Source organism: Theropithecus gelada, chromosome 3, assembly GCF_003255815.1.
Source record: "Theropithecus gelada isolate Dixy chromosome 3, Tgel_1.0, whole genome shotgun sequence".
NCBI classification, from domain to species: Eukaryota; Metazoa; Chordata; class Mammalia; order Primates; family Cercopithecidae; genus Theropithecus; species Theropithecus gelada.
Genome location: NC_037670.1, coordinates 9656150 through 9669853, shown reverse-complemented (window position 1 = coordinate 9669853; position 13704 = coordinate 9656150). Strand labels below are relative to the sequence as shown.

Genomic DNA, 13704 nt, shown 5'->3' with positions numbered 1-13704 from the left:
CACATCATGAGGTCAGGAGATCGAGATCATCCTGGCTAACATGGTGAAACCCCATCTCTACTAAAAATACAAAAAATTAGCCGGGCATGGTGGCGGGTGCCTGTAGTCCCAGCGACTCGTGAGGCTGAGGCAGGAGAATGGAGTAAACACGGGAGGCAGAGCTTGCAGTGAGCCGAGATCACGCCACTGCACTCCAGCCTGGGCGACAGAGCAAGACTCTGTTTCAAAAAAAAAAAAAAAACCAAACAAACGTTTTTTTCCATGTTTTATGTGAAACTCTCTTGCAGTTGCTTGTAACATGAGACTATGAGTAGAGTCATGAATGTGATAGTTGATAGAGCTGGGCTTTGACGTGTCAAGCTTCTCTTCATCTTCTTTCTCCTGAGAACTCGAAAGCCTCCAACTTGACTGTGTCTCTAACACATTACTAAAGCAGACAAGATCTGGGTGTCGCAGGATAGGGATGGGCTGTGGCTCTTAAATTCTGCTAGAGTTAGAGATTTGAAGATGCTGAAAGCAACAGGGAGCGGCATATAACATTCCTCTCGAGCACACACCTAGTAATTTTGCAGGCACGGGACGGGAGTTCCCAAGTGCAGGAGATAACCCTCCAGTCTGAACCCTCCAGTCTGTTCTACTATTTAATAAAATTAATGGAAACAAAATCACCTGCCTGAAACACCTGCTTAGCTGCACAGATAACTCTGCTCTCTCCTGAGAGAAGTTAAACAAGGAACAACAAGAAAACAGCTGCTGAACGGGTTCATGGTGATAAATCTCTCCTTTGTTGCTTCCTCCATCTCCCTACAAAAGGGGCTTGAGAGGAGGAGGCAGTGAAAAGGCCTATTCATCCCCAGCATTTTCACAGAGGTCCATAAACTGCTATCTGCACTTTCAGATGCGCCCATCAGCATCACAGGTAAATGTTGCCTTCGTCACTGATGCTGGCCCTGTGAACCCTGGCCTTCAGGTCTTTCAGGGGCCTTTGGAGTACATATTTGCAGGTCTTCAGAACTGAGATGTGAGCCACAGGACTTCCCTTGTTTGGCCACTTCTAGTATTGAGTAAAGATGAAGGGCAGTGACTGTTTGCCAAACATTTTGGACTGTGACCCCACAAGTCCTATCATGAATGAAGACCCAGCTCTGCCAGGGCCCATCCCAGACCCTGCTTGGGCAGTCCAGCTGGGCAACAGTTTTCCTCTGCATCTTGTTTACCTCCCAGCCTTTTCAGTCTGTAGCACTGGAGGCTGCTGATCTTTAGATGGTGTCCTACATATTTCCAACTTGAGCATTTGTCTTACTATCCGCAATGACTGTATTTGTGTTCGAAAGTAGCCACCACGGTCATATTGCCACTGCTGTCACAATTGTGATAAGTTTTAGCTTTTGTGTCCTTGCTCTCCCTGCTCCCCTTTTTTTCTGTAGTATTTGTGGCGTAGTCATTTAAAAGAAGCTAAAAATCCAGTCATCTTGGCAACCTAGTTGTCACTAACCAGGACAATTTTTTTTTTCTTTTAGAAGGGTCTCCCTCTTGTCACCCAGGCTGGAGTACAGTGGTGCAATCTCGGCTCACTGCAGCCTCCGCCTCCCAGATTCAAGTGATCCTTCTGCCTCAGCCTCCTGAGTAGCTGGGACTACAGGTGTGCGCCACCACGCCCGGCTAAGTTTTGTATTTTTAGTAGAGACGGGGTTTCACCATATTGGTCAGGCTGGTCCTGACCTCAGGTGATCCTCCCGCCTTGGCCTTCCAAAGTGCTGGGATTACCGGCGTGGACCACTGCACCTGGACAATTTTAACTTTTGTTCTTTTCATCTTAGATGTTAGATACCACTGACTTGTAAGATTACTTCTGGTGGAACGAGTGTTCTCTTAATTATTAATTATGTGCTCTAAGCCTTTGACTATAGTAGACAGCATGCCTTTTCCATCTTTGCATTTTCTAGCATCTGGAGCCTGGTGCACGATTGGTGCTCAGGAATGTTGGTTGGACTAAATGTGAAATAACCGAAGCAGTAGACCAGCCTCTAATGAAAATCCTTCAGGCTGGGTCTGGGATTGGCTGTCAGATCCTTGGTATTGCCAGAGACAGAAACCCATCTTTAGCATCAGCCAGAAGAGAAAAAGAAAAAAAATTGCAGAAGGGGGTCCTGGGAGTGGCTCACAGAGTTGAGGAGGAGTTTGGCAGTCCTTGGGCAGGCAGCAACCAGGCAGCTCTGAGGGCCTTAGGGATTCAGTCTCCCCTCAGCTTTGTTTCCTCCCTCCATAGGGAGTGCCCATGCATCCCTTTCTGCAGCCTCCTCCCTAATGGAGTGAGAGTTCTATACCCCATGCCTCCCTCCTCTTCCTGCCCCAACCATAACTCCAGTTTGAAAGATCCTGGGCAGGACTCCGGCCTGGTTGGGGATATGTAGAACCCCATGAATCGGAGTTTGTGTTTTGTCCTTCCTATCCTGACATGCTGGTATCTGAGGCCCTTGTGATCATTTTACTATGTCTGGAAAGGAGCTGTAAAGGGAGCTCTATAGCTATATTCAACTATTTAAATGGTTAACCTACAATAGGTAAAATTTGTTCTGCGGTTTCCAAAGGTCAGGACCAGTAAGCCAACACAATAGGAAGACAGAATCTGGCCTGATAAGAGATTTACCAGTCAAATGTCCTACCATGAGTTCTCCCACCATGGAGTACACAGTAGAAGGGGCCACTTTTGACTGCTTTTGGGGAATGGCCTTGGGGAAACATCTGTTCCTGGGCCGCTCCACTGTGTTCCACAGGGCTGTGGGGCATCTCGGGAGCTGGTGCAGTCCCTGTTAGGGTCTCTCCGAACAGAACTGGAGGGCCTGAGACGTGGGTGAAGGGAGAAAGTAGATCACCTTCCTGGTCCTTTTTACCATCAGGCAATTGCAGACCTTCAAGGCAGAGGTAGCAGCTCCCATCCCCAAGGCATGCAGCAGAGATGAAATATGACATCTTATACTTAGCATCAAAAAAACCACCCGAGGAAAGGAAGTAGCAAGAGAGGCCTTGTTCAAGAGCAGGTGAAGATTTTGTTGCCTGCTGGTCCCAAACATACCAAATGCAAGGAATGGCTGCCAAAGGAAACAGCATTCCGAATGGGGGAAAACCATGCCTGCCCTGCCCCGCGTGGCCCGCCTTCCTCACTGTCTCCAGCCATCCCTGTGGGGAGCTGACTGTTGGGGGGCACTCTAGATGCTGTGTGGCATATAGAGAGAGGTCCAGTACCACTTCTGCAGCCCTGACCTGCAGGGATTGGGAGTCTAAACAGGGACAACAAGACAAGTCCCTTAAATGACAGTGTTCAAGAGTGGGCTGTAGGGGGGCGCCCCTGATCAGAGAGAGGCTTTGCTGAGCCAGGCCTGGGGGATGGGCCCAAGGGGCCCTGGGAGGGAGTTGTGAGAGCTCCTGATATCGTCCCTTCATTTGGGGCCTCCTTGGAACGTGGGTGGCATTCTGTAGGGCATTATAGAGGAGGGGAAGACCTAGCCAGAGCTGAGCTGCTCTGAGGGGCTGAAGGGGCAGCGTGGGGACACATTTAAAGTGGCAGGTCCATCAGGTGGCAGGTGTCTGAGTGAGAGGTGATGGCAGCCTGGAGGTGAACCTACTGGCAAGAGAGGAAAGGTGGCAGGAGCATGCGGCCTCCCATCTGGAACCGACAGTAGGGTTCTCATGTGAAGAGTTCTCATGACAAACCAGAGCTTACCTGAGGGAGCATGACCATAGTGCCCGAGGGTCTGAAGGTGCCCTAACCGAAGTCACTGATTGTGGAGGAGGGCAGCTTTAGTGATGTGTCAGCCATCTGCTAACAGAGGTGGGTGGGCAGGGGCCAGAACCAGGAGTCCAGGGCTGGTCGCCATGTACCAGGAGTGACTAGGAAAGCTCCATCGGGGCGGCCAGAACTTGAGGGAGTCTTGGGTTACCTGGCAGGAGCGGGGGTGCAGGGTGAGGTGAGCACCCACATGGTCAGTTTGCCTAGGCGTGGCTGTCATTCTTTTGCTCTTGGTTTATCATAACATCTTTCTTTTTTTTTTTTTTTTTTTTTTGAGACGGAGTCTCGCTGTGCTCCCAGGCTGGAGTGCAGTGGCGTGATCTCGGCTCACTGCAAACTCCGCCTCCCGGGTTCACGCCATTCTCCCGCCTCAGCCTCCCAAGTAGCTGAGAGTACAGGCGCCCACCACCACGCCCGGCTAGTTTTTTGTATTTTTAGTAGAGACGGGGTTTCACCATGTTAGCCAGGATAGTCTCGATCTCCTGACCTCGTGATCCACCCGCCTCGGCCTCCCAAAGTGCTGGGATTACAGGCTTGAGCCACCGCGCCCGGCCTATCATAACATCTTTCTTCTAGGTTGTTTCGCTAGTATCACCTAGCATTTATTACTTTTTTCTTAGTGTATTTTTATTAATTTTGGTCAAAATTTTTATTAATCATATTTTAAATGCCAGGTATTCTTCTACATGTTTTACATGTGTTAATATTTTAATGTAAGATCTGCATAATGTAGATATGACCCCATTTTACAGTTGATGGATTAGGCATGAAAATGCCATGTCATTGCCAAGGTTGCAGAGCTCCTAAGTGATAGAGCCGGAGCCAAATGCTGCATATACTCAGGGACCCCGATTTGAATTTCAGTTTCTTCTGGAGAAGCTTCCACAGGGCTCAGTACTATGGTTCTTTTGCCATTTCTTGATTTATGTTTTGGATATTTATCTGTTGACTTCCTGCTATAATATAACTCTTTCCTCTCTTACATTACTACTTGTAGATCCTCTATTAGATTATTGTAACAAAAATAATATACTCAATACTGATGTTCTTGGCTTCATACAGCTAAAGACAGTATCTCCTGTGCTCCACTTTGTTTGTTTTTATTTTTGAGACAGAGTCTCACTCTGTCACCCAGCCTGGGGTGCAGTGGCACGATCATAGCTCACTGCAGCCTCAACCTCCCAGGCTCAAGCAATTCTCCCTCCCCAACCTCCTGAGCACCTGGGACCACAGGCACGTGCCACCATGTCCAGCTAATTTTTAATTTTTTGTTGCAACAGGGTCTCACCATGTTGCCCAGGCTGGTCTGGAACTCCTGGGCTCAAGTGATCCTCCCTTCTTGGCATTCCAGAGTACTGAGATTACAAGCGTGAGCCACAGTACCCAGCCATATCTGTTTATTCTTGATTCATCTAAAATTCCATAGTAGCATGTCCAGGTACTTCCTGTTGCTCAAGTCCTTTAGATAGGTCCCTTACTTCTAGAGGCTTAAGCTTCTAAGAGCTGAGAAATTCCTGTGTACTATTTCTTTAATCGTGTCTTCCTCTTTATTCCCTGTCATCTTGTTCCAGGACACCTATTGTTTGGAAGTTGGACCTTCTTCAGGGATCTTCTATTCTGTCTCCTTAAAATCTTTTTTTCTCCCTTGTGAAATGTACTTAATTTTCCAACTCTTCCATTTCGATTTCAGCAATCAAATTTTTGAATCTCAGAGCTCTTCTCAGATCTTTTTCATAATAGTACACTTTTCTTCCCTTCTTTGAAAAAAATCTCAAAGTTACATAACTAAAGAGAAGAATATTAAGATTCCCCCATGTGCTCAACCTCCGGCTTTAACAATTACCAACATAAAGCCAAGGTTTCCTTCTATGACTCCACCCACGTCCTCCCTGTATAGCGGGGAAGCCTATTTCCTTCTATACTCGCATTCACAACACTCAGGACTTCCAGAACCTTTCACTTCTGACACCAGACATTTCCAACCAATTCTGAAAGCAGCTCAGTGTCCTCCATTTCAGCTACATTACACTGAGAGCAGCTCAGTGTCCTACATTACAGCTCTGACACTTGACCTGGACTTAGTGCATACTCCACAGGTTAAGGGCTCAGTTCCACAAGACTGACCCCATTTCAGACTCCAGTCACAATTCCAGGTTGTCACCTGTGCTTCTTACTAACTGGATATATACATCAGAGGTTCTCACACCTGTTCCTTTGGGTTGAGTCATCTGGAATGGTGCTCAGAACTCAGAAACACCTACTCATAGTCACTAGTTTATTACAGAAGCTTTTAAAAGGATACAAATGGGCCGGGCGTGGTGGCTCACGCCTGTAATCCCAGCACTTTGGGAGGCCGAGACGGGCGGATCACGAGGTCAGGAGATCGAGACCATCCTGGCTAACACGGTGAAACCCCGTCTCTACTAAAAAATACAAAAAACTAGCCGGGCGCGGTGGCGGGCACCTGTAGTCCCAGCTACTCGGGAGGCTGAGGCAGGAGAATGGCGGGAACCCGGGAGGCGGAGCTTGCAGTGAGCTGAGATCCGGCCACAGCACTCCAGCCTGGGCGACAGAGCGAGACTCCGTCTCAAAAAAAAAAAAAAAAAAAAAAAAAAAAAAAAAAAAAAGGATACAAATGGACCAGACATGGTGGCTCAAACCTGTAATCCCAGCATTTCAGGAGGACAAGGTGGGCAGATCGCTTGAGGTCAGGAGTTCAAGACCAGCCTGGACAACATGGTGAATGAAACTCCTTCTCTACCAAAAATACAAAAATCACCTGGATGTGGTGGTGTGTGCCAGTGGTCCCAGCTACTTGGGAGGCTAAGGCAGGAGGATTGCTGGAGCCTGGAAAGTCAAGGCTGCAGTGAACCTAGATTGTGCCGCTGTACTCCAGTCTGGGTGACAGAGTGAGACCCTGTCTCAAAAAAAAAAAAAAAAAGGGTGGCCGGGCAGGGTGGCTCACGCCTGTAATCCCAGCACTTTGGGAGGCCGAGGTGGGTGGATCCTGAGGTCAGGAGTTCAAGACCAGCTGGACCAACATGGAGAAACCCCATCTCTACTAAAAATACAAAATTAGCCAGGTGTGGTGGCGCATGCCTATAATCCCAGTTACTCGGGAGGCTGAGGCAGGAGAATTGCTTGAACCCAGGAGGTGGAGGTTGCAGTGAGCCGAGATCACACCATTGCACTCCAGCCTGGGTAACAAGGGCAAAACTCCATCTCAATAAACAAATAAAAAGGCCAGGTGCAGTGGCTCCCGCCTGTAATCCCTTACTTTGGGAGGCCAGGGTGGGCAGATCATGAGGTCAGGAGATCGAGACCATCCTGGCCAACATGGTGAAACCCCGTCTCTAAAATACAAAAAAAAAAAAAAAAAAAAGGCCAGGCGTGGTGGTGCACATCTGTAGCCCCAGCTACTTGGGAGAATAGCCCCAGCTACTTGAGGCGGGAGAATCTCTTGAACCCAGGAGGTGGAAGTTGCAGTTGCAGTGAGATCGCACCACTGCATGCCAGCCTGGCAACAGAGCAAGACTCCATCTCAAAAAAAAAAGATACCAATGAGCCAGATGGGGTGGCGCACAGGGCATGATGTGAGGGAAGGGATGTGCCAGCACCCACAGGTGTTCTGCAGCCCAGAAGCTCTCCAAACCTTCTTTCTGGCACAGAAATGGTTGGCCATTGGTGATTGCCAATTGAAGGTTGCTTCAGCCCTTCCCTAATCCCATGCTTGGTTCCCTGGCAACCAGCCCCCTTTCTGAGGTTGTCCAAGAATCCCCAGCTACCAGTCATTAGCATACAAAGAAACACCCATCGTTTCAGAGATTCTGGGGGTTTTAGGAACTGTGTGCCAGGAAAGGGATAGAGACCAAATATATATTTCTGACTATGTCACAGTCCACCCCCTGCTCTCCGGCCACAGACTCCTTAACAGCACGACGATGTGCAGCTTAAGAGGTACTGGCATATTACTAGAATCCCATGTCGCCATGAATGAAGAGTCCAGTCCATCGTCATGTGGGCCCAGAGTGGAAGCGTCGTCCCATGTTTGTAGTGCTTTCTCATGTCTGTAAACCCACTTAACTTTCCCGACATTCTTGTGAGGAAGAAATGATTGCCTCAGATTAAGGAAGGAGTAAAGTTTAGTGAATCAGGGCCTTTCCCTGAGGAGGCCTCTGCGTATATAAATAACTGAGCGTTTTCATTGGATTTGAAATGTTAAGCCCCAGATGATGCCTGAAGCCTTAAACATATTCAGCTGCTTTATTCAGGTGGTGCATGACCCCAGGGTGGCCGTGCACTTTTATCCTTCTCTCAAATGTTGAGGAAATTCCCCCTCCTTTGCTTCTTCTATTGAAGAGAAGCTGAAGCCTTTGGGCTGTAGAGGATTGAGCCCTACTACTTGGCCAGCCCTGGGGAAAGAGGATCTTAACAGACTAAAAACAATGTTTTCTGGAAAGTCAGAGCAGCTCCCAGGAGGCCCCAGTGGAAGTAAAGGCCAGGTTGTGGAGAGTACACTCTGGTCTGTTGAGATTCCGGGGTTTGGTCCTGGCTCAGAGGTGGCCTGAAGTGAGCCCCGGAGCAGTGGGCCCTCAGCCTGGTGCCAGCGCCGAGGCCACAGGAGGCCTCTGGGGCCCGGGATTCCCTGGTTCCAAAATAGCCTTCCTGTGACCCGGCTGCCCTGCTCAGTTGCCAGGAAACCCCAGGAGCAGATCATCATCTCTCACGGTATGTGACTGGATCTAGGCAGGGAATCTATTTGATCCCCTTCTTCCCAAAGAGATTAAGAACTATCCAGTATTGAGTCTCTCAGAGTTACTTCGTGCATCCAGTGAGACACTTCTGAGTCCTGAATAAAGACTTGTTTAAATATATTTTTATAATTAATTTTTCCTTTTTCTTTTTTCCCTTTTTTTTTTTTTTTGATGGAGTCTCGCTCTGTCACCCGGGCTGGAGTACAGTGGCATGACCTCAGCTCACTGCAACCTTCGCCACAGGCATGCACCACCACACCCAGCTAATTTTTGTAGTTTTAGTAGAGACAGGGTTTCACTATATTGGCCAGGCTGGTCTGAAACTCCTAACCTCAGGTGATTCATCTGCCTCAGCCTCCCAAAGTGGTGGGATTACAGGTGTGAGTCACTGCATCTGGTGATTTTTGTAATTATTTTTTTCCCTATGCCTCTACTTTTTTTTTCCCCCCTCAAAATGGCGTTGCATTTTCTGCAGGGCATCTGGGCCAAGAAGGCATTCTCTTGTCAGATGAAGGCCGTGCCGTGTTCCAGGCAAACTGTGTGACCTGGGCTCTTGATCTTCTGCGTATCTGTGAAATGCCTTTTCTCCCAGCTCTGGAGGTGTCCCTGAAGTCATCCCTTTGTTGTGTGGCTATAAATACCTCGACTTCGGTGGCTGCCTTTTCATCATACCCCTTCCTGGGAAGGCATTTCCCCTGGAAGGGTTGCTTTGGCCCTTCGTTCCCTCTCCACATCCTCTCTTGGCAGCTGAGATGGGCCTAAACCCTGCTTCCTGCTAAGATTTACTGTTGTGGATTCTGTGTTCTTTGCGGATGAGGTATGAATGAGAGCTGCTAAGTTAAACTCCTGGAGATAACCGGGCTCCTTTCGCTGATCGTCCACAATCATGGACGTGCCCTTTATGATTCATGATGGGGCTGAAAGACAGAACGTTTGGATCCTCAGTTTTATCTCTTGCTATGACATTAGCCAAGTCATTTCACGTCTCTGGGCCTTGATTTCATTGTCTGTAGGGTGAAGCTGAATCACTTTTTTATTTTAAGAGAGAAACAAGGTCTCCTATGTTACCCAGGCTAGAGTGCAGTGGTGCAGTTATAGCTCGCTGAAGCCTCCTGGGCTCAGGCAGTCCTCCTACCTCAGCATCTTGCGTAGCTGGGACTACAAACATGTGCCAGCAGGCCCTGCTGATTTTTGTTTTATTTTGTAAGATGGGGTCTCATTATGTTAACTAGGCTGATCTCGAGCTCCTGGCCTCAAGTGATCCTCCTGCCTCGGCCTCCCAGAGTGCTGGGATTATAGGCATGAGCCACCGCGCACAGCCATGGAGCAGGCACATCTTTAAGGTCACCGTGGAGTTGTTTATGCTTCATTAAGACCGTCAGATATTGGCTTAGTCTGTTTTTAATTTCTCGGGTTCATTAGGTGCATAAGCCCAGCCTCCAAGCATACATAATCTGAAACACCAACCTGGATAATTAAGTGTACAGGCAGTGAGTGAAAGAAGTGACCCTAAGCAATACGGAATTGACATGCAGCCAGTGCCTTGTACCTTCTAGGAAGAGCATGAGTCCCCGCCAGCTTTGCTGGCTGACCCCTGTTCTGCGGGTGCTGATCATGCTCTCAGGACCTTCAGTTGTAGCTGTTACTGACTGTCATACTTTTGATGCTCCCCTACGCTCCCAAGCAGCCACCAACCTGGGGTGAAGCTGAGATGAACTGGGGTGAGCCTCAGAGGTTCAAGAACCCAGAGAAGGGTTTTCAAATCTAATAGATAAAAGAAGTAAAGAGCTATGAGCAAAAGTTCTCTCTAGCTCGGAGGTTGCTCAGACATTCACAAGGTGAGAAGGATGTGGTCTACCTGTCCCTGTGACAGCACCCACAACAGTCATTGTCAGCATCAGCCCAAACAGAAAAGGCAGCAAGAGGCAGACCGAGGGGCATCTCCAGAATGTTTTGCATCCTGAGGTCATAGAGCTTCATTTTTTGGTGAGCTGAGTATCATAGCCATGAATGTGAGCAAATCTGCACTAACTTCCTTTTGCTTCTCCAAGAAATGGCCTAGTGAGGCTGCCTGCGTTTCTTGGCTAGTGGCCCCTTCCTCTATCTTCAAAGACAGCAGCATGATATCTTCCAGTATTTCTCTGTCTCTCCCTCCCTGTCTCTCCCTCCCTGTCTCTCCCTCTCTCACCCCCTCTTTCCCCTCTGCTTCCTGTCATTTTGTCTCCTCCTCTTTTTCTGACCCTCCTGCCTCCCTCTTAACGAGAATCTGATTACACCGGGCTGACCAAGATAATTGCCCAGCTCAAGATCCTTCATTTAACCCCAGAATCCCTTCTGCCATGTATGGTAATGTATTCATGGGTTCCAGGAATTGGAACAAGGACATCTTGGGGGCCATTTTCCCATCTCTCATACCCTCTTACAGATCAGCATGTGCAGGGGACTACACATCTTGCCAATGTAGAGATAACTCAGCACTCTGCATCCTCAGCATTCTCGGCTTAATCCTTTCCGTCCCAGATGAGATCATCCTGACAGCCGTCTTTCAGAACGTTTCCTTTCTCGTGCTCCCTTCTGGTGGCTGGGGCCGGATGGACACAGCTCACCTCATCTTTCTGCTATTTGCTTACTGCACTTGAGGGTTGCTGCATGGTTTACATCGTTAACAAATGCTAGGTTTGCTACACCCCGCATCAAGCAAGTCCATTGGTGCCATTTTTCCAGCAGCATATGCTGAATTTATTTCTCTGATTTACATTTTGGTAATTATCACGGTATTTGTTTTTTTTCCTTTTTTTTTTTTGAGACATGGTCTCACTCTATTGCCCAGGCTGGAGCACAGTGGCACGACCTCGGCTTACTGCAACTTCTGCCTCCCAGGTTCAAGCAATTCTCCTGCCTCAGCCTCCCCAGTAGCTAGGATTACAGGTGCGTGCCACCACGCCCAGGTTATTTTTGTTATTTTTAGTAGAGACGAGGTTTTACCACGTTGGCCAGGCTGGTGTCAGACTCCTGGCCTAGATCCTCCTGCCTTGGCCTCCCTAAACCTTGTTTTTAAACAAGGGTAGCAGTTGAGGTGGCACTTTGACCCTTCTTTGACCATGTATCACAGCACGGTGGCAGCTGGTGGTGGTGAGCTGCAGTTGTTGGAGGAAGTGCAGCAGAGCTACGCTGTGAGGCCTGGCCCACCCCCAAAACCGGGAGGCACCTGCAAGCGTTGTCACTCCATGTCAGCCTGGAAGGGGTGGGCTCCAGACCACTCAGCTCCATGCATATTCTCATGGGACTAGGTGGCCAGCTGTGACAGTGGGGAAGTAATCACACTCCCTGCAGAGGGATGTGGCCAAGGGAGGAGCAGAGAGCTAGCCTGGAGGACCACGAGGGCAACTGTGGGAAGTGCAGCAGTCAGCATGGAGTGGCCGCCAGAGAGCCAGGGCCCCAGCGTGGGTGGGGAGAAGCAAGTCGGGGAGGCCTCGCAGCGAGGGTCGGCTCTGAGCAGCTGCCTGGAGGGACTGGAAGGGGCAGGTGGAGGGCCCAGCAGGCCAGAGGACTGCCGCCTTGTGGGCTGGCCAGAGTGTCACAGCAGAGTCCCAAGGGGCGAGGACTCCTTAAAAAAGTTTTCCCCTAAGTTGGAATTTTTGGAGATATCCAGATTCGGTTCTTAAGATTGGCTGAGTAATGCATTTTGTGAAGGGGAACCAGTTGAGTAGTTTCAGGAAGGTCTTTCAATCTCCACGTTTACTACGTACAGCCTTGGTTCATCTGCTGGGATTTTGAAGAGGCAGCCATAACTTTGATCAGTGTTTTTGAAGGGCCGAGTGACCCATGCAAGGTTCCAGAGTCTTCTCACCCGATGATGTTCATGGCTGAGTTGACTCTAGTTCCCCTTTGCAGAGTACAGGGAAGTGCTTGAGGCTGGGGCTGCGAGGCAGGGCTGGCATGTGACACCCACCGCCACCGTGGGAACGGAACCTGCTGAGCCTTGATCCTCAACTCTTTGTCCTCAGATTTCCGACAGAAACATCCTGGGCTCTGCAGCCTCCGTGATTACATCACTCTTCTGTCTTCTCTGTTACATTTCACACCCTTCTTTGATTACTGCTCATTATGTTGTACAATTATAGTGGACACCACTGGCATTGCTGCTTGGGTTTCTAGTTCACGGTCCCTGTGCCTTTTCCCGAGGCCTGGGGCCCGCCTGCCCTGGAAGCAGCCTGGTTCATAGGAATAGATTCAGCTGGAGTCGGCTATGGACCTTTGTCTGTGTTCCCTGCCTCAGCCTGACTGCCATTGTCTTTGTCAATCTCCGGGCTTGTTTCTCCTTGAGCCACGGATACAGCTTTTTTCTGACTTTGCACCTCTGTGTGCTACATATATTGGGTTTTCAAAATGAAATGTAAGCTGAGCTTTCCTATGTTGGTGCATTCTCGTTTATGCTAAAGTTACTTTTTATTGGCTCCGATTTGAAAATTCAACTACCAGAACCTCATGGGATCCCTTTGTCTGAAGGGAGCTTGAAGTTTATCTCCACCCATCTGCATTCATGCCCGGAGAATATTGATTTTAGGGTTTATTCCTAAAGTCATTTCATGGGACACACCCTAGATTGAAACTTTCTTTTTTCACTTGATTATTATTAAACTTGTCATTATGGACATTTTCAAATGTCTCCAAAGGTAAAAAATAAAAATAAACATAAAAATAACATGATCACTACCCATGTATCATTACCCAGGCTTGACAATGAACATCTTTCTGCTGTTCCTGTACCCACCCTCCAATTTTTTGGTAGTACTTAATTTTGAATTACAAAAATGCCACATGCTGGCCGGGCACAGTGGCTCATGCCTGTAATCCCAGCACTTTGGGAGGCCGAGGCAGGCAGATCACAAGGTCAGGAGATCGAGACCATCCTGGCTAACACAGTGAAACCCCATCTCTACTAAAAATACAAAAAATTAGCCAGGTGTGGTGGCGAGTGCCTGTAGTCCCAGTTGCTCAGGAGGCTGAGGCAGTGGAGTGGCTTGAACCCAGGAGGCAGAGCTTGCAGTGAACCGAGATCATGCCACTGCACTCCAGCCTGGGTGACAGAGTGAGACCCCATCTCAAAAAAAAAAAAAAGAATATGAGTGTATATGTAACTTGCCCACAAAAAGAATT

General features: G+C 48.7%; 1 protein-coding gene across 4 annotated transcripts in view; it reads left to right on the top strand.

Annotated features, from left to right (window-relative positions):
* FKBP6 (FK506 binding protein 6) overlaps positions 1–13704 on the top strand; it is a 32948-nt gene that overhangs the window by 16400 nt on the left and 2844 nt on the right. The gene's annotated exons all lie outside the window — the stretch shown is intronic.